The sequence below is a fragment of the Sapajus apella genome, unplaced genomic scaffold, assembly GCF_009761245.1.
Source record: "Sapajus apella isolate SASKATOON/1434 unplaced genomic scaffold, GSC_monkey_1.0 scaffold542, whole genome shotgun sequence".
NCBI classification, from domain to species: domain Eukaryota; kingdom Metazoa; phylum Chordata; class Mammalia; order Primates; family Cebidae; genus Sapajus; species Sapajus apella.
In genome coordinates, this window is record NW_022437470.1 from 29,225 (window position 1) to 38,110 (window position 8,886).

General features: G+C 48.8%; 1 pseudogene; it reads right to left on the minus strand.

Moving 5' to 3' along the window:
- Positions 1–6,637: 6,637 nt before the first annotated feature.
- On the minus strand, positions 6,638–6,735 carry LOC116546044 (annotated as a pseudogene).
- Between the last annotated feature and the right edge of the window lie 2,151 nt (positions 6,736–8,886).

The window sequence follows — 8,886 nt, forward strand, 5'->3', positions numbered from 1 at the left end:
ACAGCCAAAGGAGACCTGTGTGAGCTGAATCCATTACACATTCCTCTGCTCAGACCCACAGCGGCCCCATTTTCCTCGGTCTGAGCCACCAGGCTCGCCCTGAGCTGCCTCATTGCCTCCAGCCTCACCTTCCACCCATCTCCCTCCCTTTCCCACCTACCCCTCTTCCCCATCTTCACACCTGCCTGATGTTCACACATCTCTCCAGGCATTTGCTTTAGCTGTTTCCTCTGCCCCGGACCACCCTCACTCCAGAAGACCCTTGTCCCCTCCAGCACCCACTGCAGTCAAGACCACCTCCCTCACCACCGTCCAGCAAGGACAGGGCCCGCCCATCCCTCTCCTCCCAGCAGTTCCCTTCTTTGGCCTGTCCTGGGTTCATTTTTGCTTTTCCCCAGCACTTCCCACTTCCTAAAGGGCCCCGCAGGAAGCGCCTGGCAGGGGCTGATGGCCTCGCTCTCCTTAGACTGGAAGCTCCGCAACAGCACGGGCCACTCCCTGTGGCAGACTCAGTAACTAGTTAGTGCTCTGCGTGCAGAAGGTGCTGGATCAGTGTTTGAGAACTACGGAAGGAAGGAGGAAGGGGAGGAATGAAAAGGAGGGAGGGAAGGAAAGATAGGAAAGGGGAGGACAGATGGAGGGAAGGAAAGAGTTGAAAAAGGAAAAGAAGGAATGAGGGAGGGAAGGAAGAAAGGGAGGAGGGAGTGGAGAAAGGAGAGGGAAGAACAAAAGGGCAGGAGAGCGGAAGAGAGGAGTAGGGAAGAAAAGAAACTAAGGCTGGAGAGAGGGAGGGAGGGAAGGGGGATGGAGGAAAGGAACTTATTTCCTCTCTAGTCCCAACTGTCCCAATACCCATCTGTCACTTGGACTGTTGCTCTAGCCTCCTGTGTGGCCTCCTTCAGGCATGGTGGCTCACACCTGTAATCCCAGCACTTGGGGAGGTGGAGGCAGGTGGATCACCTGAGGTCAGGAGTTCCAAAAGAGCCTGGCCAAAATGGCAAAACGCCATCTCTATTAAGAAATACAAAGATTAGCTGAGCATGGTGGCAGGCACCAATAATCCTAGTCAGACTGGAGAATCACTTGAACACGGGAGGCAAATGTTACAGTGAGCCGAGATTGTGCCACTGCACTCCAGCCTGGTAACAGAGCAAGACTCCATCTCAAAGAATAAAAAAACTTTCTCCAGGCAGCTGCCTTCTGATGATGCCCCTATCCCTCAGTGAAGTGAAGCACGGGAAACCCCAAACTCCTGCCTGACCCTGAATTGCCAAGTGACCCTGCCCACGCACTCCTCTGGCCACACTGAATGTCCTCCAAGTCATGCTGCTCCCTGTGCCAGGGTTTTTGCTGCCCCCATCTCAAAGCCTCCCCTCCCTCTTCCCTGTTCTATCCCCCTATCCTCTGCCTGCCCAGCACCCACCTCCTGGTCATTTAATGTTTAGCTCAGGCTGTAATCCCAGCACTTTAGAAAGCCTGGGGCAGAGGATAACTTGAGTTCAAGAGCTTGAGGCCAACGTGGGCAACATAGTGAGACCGCCCTAACTCCACCAAAAATGTGAAAAAAAAAAAAGATATAGCTCATGCATTACCCACCTCCAGGCAGCCTTCCTGATGATGCCATCCACAGGTGGGCTCAGGGGCAGCCTCTGTTCTCCAGGCATCAGAAGCTGCCTCCCCAGGGTGGTGGTCCCGGGTCAGCTCCTGCAGGAGTCCAGGCACAGGATGATGGTGGATGGATCAGGACTGAGGGTCAGAGATGCGGAGAGGCAGACGGCTTTGGGATGCACTTGGTGAGATCAGTGGGATTTGCTGCACGGTGACTGTCAGGGTGTAGGGGAGAATTCTGGACCAGCCGTGTCTTCATCTCTCTCTTCCCTCCAATCCCAGGAGAGCAAATGAGGCAGAAAGACTCGTGGGCCCGGCTCACCAGCTCCATCCTCAGGAACTCGAGGACCATCAAGTTCCATGGCTGGGAGGGAGCCTTTCTGGACAGAGTCCTGGGCATCCGAGGCCAGGAGCTGGGCACCTTGCAGACCTCCATCCTCCTCTTCTCCGTGTCGCTGGTGTCCTTTGAAGCGTCTACATTTCTGGTGATGTCACTCTAGTCTCTATGCCGAGCAGGACTGAGGAAGGAGTGTGGGGGACAGAGGGTGAGGTAGGTGGAGCCTCCCAGATCCTACCACCCTGTCCATCAAAACCCACACATTCTGGACCCTGTTCTCTCAGGGTCCCTGCTGTCTTCTGTGTGAACGAATTAATCACATCATTCTGGTGAAGGTGGCAGCGGCTGATGAGGTCTGCTGTTCTGAGAGTTTCAGGCTTCCACATGTGGGGATGAGGGTTCAGGTGCAGGTGGGCTGCAGAGGTAGAATCCGGGGTCTGAGTGGCTTCCCTACTGCTGGCCAGCAGATGTCCATAGCCACCCTGTCACTGACGTGATCCTTGTCCTGCCATTCTGTCAATCATTTCCTATGGCTTTCAGAACACTCTTCCTAAAGCACAGCTGTCAGAAGAATTTAAACATGTTAATGCAGAGTCCAGGTGCAGTGACCCACGCCTGTCATCCCAGCTCTTTGGGAGGCTGAGGTGGCTTGAAACCAGGTGGTGGAGATCACAGTGAGCTGAGATTGTACCACTTCACTCCAGCCTGAGTGACAGAGCAAGACTGTCTCAAAAACAAAATAAAACAAAAGGACCACAACGGCACCAACAGCTAGAGCGCTCCCAGGCTGCTCTACCCAGGAGTCCCCAGGCTCAGCCCTCATGTCTATCACCTTCACAGAGAGGCCTTTCCTGACCACCTTCACCACCACCGCATCACCCCTGCTCGTGCTAATGCACTCTACACCTGCACCTGAATTTCTCTTTACTTTTTTATTTTTGAAGACAACAGAGTCTTGCTGTGTTCCCCAGGCTGGAGTGCAGTGATGCCATGTCGGCTCACTGCAACCTCCACCTCCTAAGGTCAAGCAATCCTCCCACCTCAGCGTCCTGAGTAGCTAGGATCACAGGCAGGTGCCACCACGCCTGGCTTTTTTTTTTTTTTTTGTACTTTTAATAGAGATGACATTTCACCATGTTGGCCAGGCTGGTCTTGAACTCCTAACCTCAAGGGATCCGTCCACCTCAGCTTCCCAAAGTGCTGGGATTACAGGTGTGAGCCACCGCACCTGGCCGTACCTGCTTTAGTATTTATTCTTCATAGCGCTCTCCACCTGATGTGCTGTTTGTGTTAATGGTTTGTTTATGGATCGCCTGTCTCTTTCCCCTTCATTAGAATGATGGATCCATTAAGAGAGCAGCAACTTTGTTTTGCTCATTGCTGTTTCCCCAGAGCCTGGAACCCTGGCGGATGTGTGATAGCCAGGCAGTAGTTATTCATAGAATGAATAAATGTAAGAATGAATAAATGGCTGGGTGCTGTGGCTCATGCCTGTAATCCCAGCACTTTGGGAGGCCGAGGTGGGTGGATTGCTTGAGGTCAGGAGTTCGAGACCTGCCTGGACAACATGGTGAAACCCCATCTCTACTAAAAATACAAAAGTTAGCTAGGAATGGTGGTGCACACCTGTAATCTCAGCTACTTGGGAGGCTGAGGGAGGAGAATTGCCTGCACCCAGGGGGTGGAAGTTGCAGTGAGTCGAGATCATGCCACTGCACTCTAGCCTGGCAGAAAGAGAGAGACTGTCTCAGAAATAAATAAAAATAATTAAAAAAAAGAATGAATGAAAACAAGAAGGCCTAGATAGAAGGAATAACTTGCAGTAATCAATAGTGCACAAGGAAAATTACAGTGAATGAGTTTTTATTTGAATATTTCAAGATAGCTAAAAGAGAAGAATTTTTGTGTTCCCCCCTCAAAAAAGATAAATATTAGAGGTGATGACTGTCTCAGTTACCCAGATTTAATCATTACATATTGTCTACAGGTGGGGTCACAACCCTCCTGGCCACAGATCAGTACCAGTCTGTAGCCTGTTTTTGTTTTTCTTTTTGTTTTCATTGAGACAGAGTCTCACTCTGTGCAGCGGTGCGATCTCAGATAAATATAACCTCCACCTCCGAGGTTGAAGCAATTCTCCTGCTTCAGCCTACTGAGTAGCTGGGATTACAGGCATGTACCACCAGACCTGGCTAATTTTTGTGTTTTTAGTAGAGAAAGGGTTTCACCATGTTGGCCAGGCTCGTCCCAAACTCTTTACCTCAGGTGATTCACCCTCCTCATTCTCCCAAAGTGCTGGGATTACAAGTGTGAGCCATTGCACTCGCCCTTTTTTTTTTTTTTTTTTTTTTTTTTTTGACACTAAGCTTTGCTCTTGTTGCCCAGGCTGGAATGCAATGGCATGATCTTGACTCACTGCAACCTCTGTCTCCCGGATTCAAGCTACTTTCCTGCCTCAGACTCCCAGGTAGCTGGGATTACAGGTATGAGCCACCATGCCAGGCTAATTTTTGTGTTTCTAGTAGAGACAGGATGTGTGAAGTCAGGATGGTCTCGAACTCCTGTCCTCAGGTGATCCACCCGCTTCAGTCTCCCAAAGTGCTGGGATTACAGACGTGAGCCACCGCACCCAGCTCACCTGTTAGGAACTGGGCAGGCAGCACAGCAGGTGAGCAGTGGGCGGGCGAGGGAGGCTTCACCTGTGTTCACAGCCACTCCTTACTGCTGGCATCACCGCCTGCGCTCCACCTCCTGTCAGATCAGTGGCGTTGTTAGAGTCTCATAGGAGCACAAACCCTACTGTAAACAGCACATGCGAGGGAGCTGGACTGCATGCTCCTTATGAGAATCCAATGCCTGTTATTCTGTCACTGTCTCCCGTCGCCCCCAGAAGGGACCATCTAGTTTCAGGAAAACAACCTCAGGGTTCCCACTGATTTTACATTAAGGTGAGTTGTGTAAGTATTTCATTATCTATTGCAGTGTTATAATAATAGAAGTAGGCCAGGCACAGTGGCTCATGCCTGTTATCCTAGCACTTTGGGAGGCTGAGCCAGGTGGATCACCTGAGGTCAGGAGTTCAAGACTAGCCTGGCCAACATGGTGAAACACTGTCTCTACTAAAGGTACAAAAACTGGCTGGACATGGTGGCAGGAACCTGTAATCCAAACTACTTGGGAGGCTGAGGCAGGACAATTGCTTGAACCCAGGAGCAGAGGTTGCAGTGAGCCACGATCGTAGCATTTTGGGAGGCTGAAGTGGGCAGAACACCTGAAGTCAGCAGTTCGAGACCAGCCTGGCCCAGTGGTGAAACTCCGTGTCTAATAAAAATACAAAAGTTAGCTGGGTGTTTTGGTAGGAGCCTATAAGCTGAGCTACTTGGGAGGCTGAGAAAAAAGAATTGCTTGAACCCAGGAGGTGGAGGTTGCAGTGAGCTGAGATCATGTCCCTGCACTCCAGCCTGGGTGATAGAGCAAGATTCTGTCTTTGGGAAAAAAAAAAAAAAAAAAAAGGCAAGCCAGTTCCAATGGCTTATAGATGTAATCCCAGAACATTGGGAGGTCAAGGTAGAAAGATCACTTGATGCTAGAAGTTCCAGGTAAACCTGGGAAACATAGCAAGACCCCATCTCTACAAAACATTTTTTAAAAATTAGGCATAGTGGCATGTGCCTGTTGTCTCAGCTACTCAGGAGGCTGAGGCAAGAGGATTGCTGGAGCCCAGGAGGTGGAGGCTGCAGTGAGACATGCTTGTGCCACTGCACTCCAGCCTGGGTGACAGAGTGAGACCCTGTCTCTCAAAAAAAGAATTCAGAGTAGAGAAAGGTATGAATTGTAAGTTCAAGCATGCCACGTTTCACATGTCCTTCAGAAGTGTTGATGCATGCCCCAAGAAATCTGCATTCATTTCCCAGTGCTGCCTTAACAATGTACCCTAAACGGTGTGGCTTCAACCACAGAGATTTCTCACAGTTCTGGAGGGCAGGAGTCTGAAATCAAGATGTTTTGGATTGCTTGTTTGTTTTTCCTGTGAAGGCTGTGAGGGAGGGTCTGTCCCAGGTCTCGCTCCTGGATTCTCAGAGTCTCCAGAGTTCCTGGGCTTGTAAGTGGTCTTCTGCCTCTGTCTTGATATTGTCTTCCCTTTGAAGGTGTGTTTTTCCACATATCACTTTTTCTTTTTTTTGAGACAGAGTTTCACTCCTGTTACCCAGGCTGGAGTGCAATGGCATGATCTTGGCTCACTGCAACCTCCGCCTCCTGGGTTCAAGCAATTCTCCTGCCTCAGCCTCCTGAGTAGCTGGGACTACAGGCGTGCACCACCATGCTAGGCTAATTTTTGTATTTTTAGTAGAGACGGGGTTTCACCATGTTGACCGGGATATTATCGATCTCTTGACCTCGTGATCCACCCGTCTCAGCCTCCCAAAGTGCTGGGATTATAGGCGTGAGCCACCGCGCCCGGCTACATATCCCTTTTTATAAGGACACCAGGTACACGGGATTAGGATTCACCCTCATTACCTCAGCTTAGCTTGATCACATGTGAAGAGCCTATTTCCACATAAGGTCATATCCACAGACCCTGAGGCATATGGCTTTAGCGTCTTTTGGGGAGACACAGGACGATGCCTAATGCTTTAGATTTGCAAACATTTTTAGTCTGAGTTTCCAGGTTTTCTTTTTTCTTTTTTGCATCAGATGGGTGATGTGATGATACCGTAACAAGTTTTGAGGAAGGCACATATTATAAAGCAGCATGAAAACACAATCGTCATGCTTAGGTTTTGGTTTTTTAATTTTAATTTTTCTTGAGGAAGGTTCTTGCTCCAATACTCAGGCTGGAGGGCAGTGGTGCAAACATGGCTCACTGCGGCCTCGACCTTCTGGGCTCCAGCGATCTTCCCAACTCAGCCTCCTGAAGTGCTAGGATTACAGGAATGAGCCACCACCCCCAGCTGTTCCCTATTTTTTGTTTGTACCTTGTTCTTTTTACTCAAAAATACACCTTTGCAGCTGGGCATGCTGGCTAATGCCTGTAATCCTCAGCATTTGGGAGGCCGAGGCAGGTGGATCACTTGAGGTCAGGAGTTCAAGACCAGCCTGGCCAACATGGTGTAATGCCTTCTTTACTAAAAATACAAAAATGAGCTGGGTGTGGTTGTGTGTGCCTGTAATCCCAGTGACTTGGGAAGCTGAGGCAGGAGAAGCACTGGAACTCTGGAGGCAGAGGTTGCAGTGAGCCAAGTTCATACTACTGCACTCCAGACTTGGTGGCAGAGCAAGACTCTGACTCAAAAAAAAAAAAAAAAAAAAAAAAAGAAATATTCATACATATATATATATATATATATATATACACACACACACACATGCACACGTAAGACACACATACACATACACACACAGACCCCTTGGAAATCTTTTTATATATCAGCATTTGCTGGTACAATTTAAATTCTATGGTAGATTTCATTTAGATTAATACAATCCAAATACTATTCTATTAAGTTCTACAAGTAAAAAAAAATAGGCAATGCATTTAAATGATTTAAAGTTCAAAAACTATGAAAGAGTATAGAACTGAGTCTCCCATATGGCAGCCAGTGTCACATGTGTTTATTGAAATCTAAGTGAGGCTGGGTATGGTGGCTCATGCCTGTAATCCCACACTTTGGGAGGCCGAGTCAGGTGGCTCACCTGAGGTCAGGAGTTTGAGAGCAGCCTGACCAGCATGGTGAAACCCCATCTCCACTAAAAAAAAAAAAGTAGCCAGATGTGGTGGTGAGCCCCTGTAACCCCATCTACTTGGGAAGCTGAGGCAGGAGAACTGCTTGAGCCTGGGGGACAGAAGTTGCAGTGGGCCAAGGTCACGCAGCTTCACTCCAGCCTGGGCAACGGAGCTAGACTCCATTTCAAAAAAGAAAAAAAAGAAATCTAAATAAATTAACATTAAAGAAAATGAAGGATTTGGTTCTTTGGCTGCCTGGGCCACATTTCAGGTGCTCCACAGCTGCAGATGGCCCAGAAACATGGTCCTTATTGCAAAAAGTTATATTGGTTAGTGCTGGTGCGGCCTTAAAGCTGCTCTCCGACCCCTCCTGAAAGCCAATCACTGTTAGGGTTTCTTTGGTGATTCCTTTCCGAGATGATCTATGCACAGAGTCAGCACATGGAGTTAATGTATCCACCTAAAAAAATCGGTGTCTCCCGTGTAGTGCGAATGTCCATGGAATGGAATATTTTCAGATAGTTTCATAATGAAGTGCTCCTGAGTTTTTCCCAGGTTTCCTCTCTTACAATTTTTCTGTGGTGAACAGATAATTTGCTGTCTCTCCGTCCTTCTATTCCCTCTTTTTTCCTCTTCCTACCTCTTTTCTTCCCTTACACGCCCCTTCCCCCGCCTTTTCTCTCTGCCCCCACCTTTTCTCTCTCCCCCACTTTCCCTTTCTTTTACAAGGTCTTCTATGCAATGGCATGATCCTAAATCACTGCAGCCTTGAACCCCTTGGCCCAAGCGATCCCCTTGCCTCAGCCTCCCAAGTAGCTGTGGCTAAGGCCTATGCCACCATGCCCTTCCATTGTTTTTCTTTTCTTTTCTTTTCTTTTTTGTGGAGATGGATCTTACTATGTTGTCCTGGCTCATTTTCATCTTAGTAGGTGCTTTTCAAGGGTTCTTATCCAAGGGTACCTGGATGGACCTTAGTCACTTGAAGCCCTCGTTATTGTGTTGAAGTTTTGTGTCTGTCTCCTCCATCCTGGGGAGAAGATTTAAAACTTCTATCACTTTTCAAGCAGATCGGTGACTTCAAAAAGGGTATGAATGTTGGGAGGCGAGGTGGGAGGATCACACGAAGTCAGGAATTTGGGACCAGGCTGTCCAAGAAGGTGAAACCCTGTCTCTACCAAAAATACAAAACCTAGCTGGGTGCGGTGGTGCACGC